This window comes from Pezoporus occidentalis, unplaced genomic scaffold, assembly GCF_034315485.1.
Source record: "Pezoporus occidentalis ecotype Australia unplaced genomic scaffold, CSIRO_AGI_Poc_V1 ctg1, whole genome shotgun sequence".
In the NCBI taxonomy this organism is placed as follows: Eukaryota; Metazoa; Chordata; class Aves; order Psittaciformes; family Psittacidae; genus Pezoporus; species Pezoporus occidentalis.
This window is the reverse complement of record NW_026912778.1, coordinates 582,154-585,572: the sequence shown is the minus strand read 5'-3', so window position 1 is coordinate 585,572 and position 3,419 is coordinate 582,154. Positions and strand designations below refer to the sequence as shown.

The 3,419-nt window shown below is 41.6% G+C and overlaps 1 long non-coding RNA gene across 1 annotated transcript; it reads right to left on the bottom strand.

The window, feature by feature from the left end:
• Window positions 1-919: 919 nt before the first annotated feature.
• LOC134156655 (uncharacterized) lies at window positions 920-2,704 on the bottom strand. The gene is made up of 2 exons (XR_009962101.1): window positions 1,712-2,704; window positions 920-1,119 (listed from the first exon to the last, which is right to left on the bottom strand). It is a non-coding gene; the product is annotated as an uncharacterized LOC134156655 (long non-coding RNA).
• Window positions 2,705-3,419: the final 715 nt, after the last annotated feature.

The following is a 3,419-nucleotide window of genomic DNA, read 5'->3' as shown; positions in this document are numbered from 1 at the left end:
GCTTTCATTTACTCTTGAGGTTCCTCATCTTTCAAGTTTGTTTCTTTTGGGTAGACAGCACTTTGGGATAATAGCATTATTATTGATTTAAAAAAATAGCCAACCAAACCTGTCTGTTGCCTCAAGTTAAATAAACTTCCTACTCACAGTGTTAAGAGTATGCAGCTGCTGGTATCATTACTATTTCTTCCCTTGCTTTCATGGTTTAAGGTGAGACACTTTCCTTCACCCACTGAATTACAGAGGTAATTATTGCTTAAACGAATAGTCCATTATTTCAGCAAATAAATTTTAATTGGAACCCTATAGAATTCTGGCCATATACATTGGCTCTTTGCTCAAATAAATGCATATGCATTGATCTTCTGAAAACTAAAGATGGCTGTGTGGTATGTTTCTTTTGTTTGCACAGTTCATTGGCCCCAAGTTCATATTTGTTAAAACTTTTGAACATGTTTACAACATTAAGTGCCTATAGTTCCATATAAGCTTGCAGACTTTGACTACCTATTCAGAATTGGGTAAGACTCAAGTCCTGCTTAAAAACCTTGTTTGATTAGGTTTTGCAAATAATCTTAAGTGTGTATTTGTTCTTAGGCCTGCTCTCTAGACAAAGATTCCTTATAGCTTAGTGATTCATGATGGAAAGAAAAGTTCAAAAGACTGAAGAAGAGAAAGTGCTTGACTTCTGAGTCAGTGTTGAATCAATTCTCGGGAGACTTAGAGTCTGTGGCTGGGCCACAGACTTCCTGTATGGACCTTGTATCTTGGTTCTTTCTTCTGTAAAATAGAGATAAGAATATTGCCTTGTCACAAAATCTGGAGGGAAATATTTCTGATGACAAGGAAATAGTCGTTTCAATAGTAAGGAAAAAGGATTCTATGGCAAACAACTAAGCAAGGAAGTGAGGACAACTAGTTTGAAATCAGTAGTTCAAGAAAGCATTTCTCCAACTCTGTCATGTATTTTTATTTGGCCTGTTGATGTGGCATGTAAAAATAAAGGGAATGACCTTGAGTTTTGTATTAACTGTGTGGCTTAAAAGGAGGAAAAAGACAATTGTTTTGCATCCCTAGTTAATGCAATTAATGAATTTGCAACAGAATTATCGATCTGTACTTTAATCACGGTGTCCTGGGTTTAGCAGTAGCTGTCAATTTTTCTCCTTCTTGGTAGCTGGTGCTGCATTGTGTTTTGACTTTCAGCCTGGGAACAGTGCTGATAACACCGATGTTTTTAGTTGCTGCTTGGTAATGTTTACTGTGACCAACGACTTTGAGCCTCATGCTCTGCCAGGGAGGAGGGGAAGGCAGGAGGAAGCAGAGACAGGACACCTGACCCAAACTGAGCAAAGAAGTATTCCATACCACAGCACGTCATGCCCAGGATGTAGAACTGGGTGCAGTTACCCAGAAGGGCTAGGACTGTGGGGTTGGATGAGGTATTGGTCGGTGCTTGGTCGGGCTGGGGGGAGCAAGTTATCGGTTGGCAGGTGTTGAGGTGTTGTATTCTCTTCCCTTGTTATTTCCTTTATCATTATTATTATTGGTGGTAGCAGTAGTGATCTGTGTTATACCTTAGTTACTAAACTGTTCTTATCTCAACCTGTGGGAGTTGCATTGTTTTGATTCTCCTCTCCATTCCTCTGGGAGTAGGGGGAGGAGAAGGAAGGGGGGATTGAGGGAATGAGCTGCCTGACTGGGTTTAAACCGCAACATACAGTTAGATTACTTGCTCATGAAAATTTTCTACCTTGCAATTCTGTTCTTCTCTTTCTGTTCCTAGCTGATATTCCTGAATTAGAGCTAAAAATAAATCTACCATTTTCCTTTTTGGTGTTTTTTCTTTTGTTTGTTTGAGAGTTGGGTTGTTTTTTTCCCTTCATTTTTTTTCCTTCTGTTCTACAGACATCCTTTTACTTTCAAAGCTCAGCTCAGTCACCTTGGACTAAGCCTCACTGCACTTCATCTTTATACTTGCAGAAATATAGATGATCTTAAGCAATGTAAAATCACTGCTACAGTATATAGAACATGGCAGTCAGTAGTTTGGAGAGGAGAATTTCAGAGTAACATGGAAATAAAGCTGTGAGTGCCTCACTAAGAAGGAACGTGTCTATTCTGTTTCAAATCTGTTTTGGGGGCATTTTGTTCAAACAGAAGAATGCAATGTTGTAATAATGGTAGTCTAACTGGTGGTGGTGTTAGCTTATTTTCTTCTTAGAGGTCAAATAAAGTCAGAATTGAATGTTATTTTTATGTGACGGTCTAGAGTTATTTTAAAATTAGAGGAAAAACAGTAGACTTCTATAGCAGCATAAATCCAGAGTCCAGATCTGACTTGGCACAACAAGGTGGCTTTGAGAGATAGTCACTAAAAGTACAGTGGAAGTCTAGAAAGGAAGAGTGAGCTTCCTGGGATGGCTCAAGCCCTTGCTGAGAGTCCAAGGGTGCAGACACACTGCAATCAGGAAACTAACATTAGCTCAGACAGGATGCATGAGTCAAGGATACTGAAAGGAGATGAAAATTGTGGTATTCGGGCATCTGTCACTTGCCAATTGCTGAGCACTATTTGTGGTTCATGCTGCTGATCAGAATGTACTGGAAAAGAAACAAAAATACTTTAAATTGGGTTAACAGCTAACATCTGTCATGTGACTTACTGAAAGAGAGAACTGTTTAGCTGCAAGGGCATGACCGTAAAGGAAAAGGTTTCCCTTTTCCATCACCCCCAGTCCCCTTGAATCTGTTCATCTTGGATGATAAGGATTACCAACCTGAACTCATAGAATCATAGAATAGTTAGGGTTGGAAAGGACCTTAAGATCATCTAGTTCCAACCCCCCTGCATGGGCAGGGACACCTCACACTAAACCATGCCACCCAAGGCTCTGTCCAACCTGGCCGTGAACACTGCTAGGGATGGAGCATTCACAGCCTCCCTGGGCAACCTATTCCAGTGCCTCACCACCCTCACAGGAAAGAACGTCTTCCTTATATCCAATCTAAACTTTCCCAGTTTAAGTTTTAACCCGTTACCCTGTGTCCTATCACTACAGTCCCTAACGAACAGTCCCTCCCTGGCATTCATATAGGCCCCCTGCAGATACTGGAAGGCTGCTATGAGGTCTCCACGCAGCCTTCTCCAGGCTGAACAGCTCCAACTTCCTCAGCCCGTCTTCATACAGGAGGTGCTCCAGTCCCCTGATCATCCTTGTGGCCCTTCTCTGGACTTGTTCCAACACTTCCATGTCCTTTTTATGTTGAGGACACCAGAACTGCACACAATACTCCAAGTGAGGTCTCACAAGAGCAGAGTAGAGGGGCAGGATCACCTCCTTTGACCTGCTGGTCACGCTCCTTTTGATACAGCCCAGGATACGGTTGGCTTTCTGGGCTGCAAGCACACACTGTAG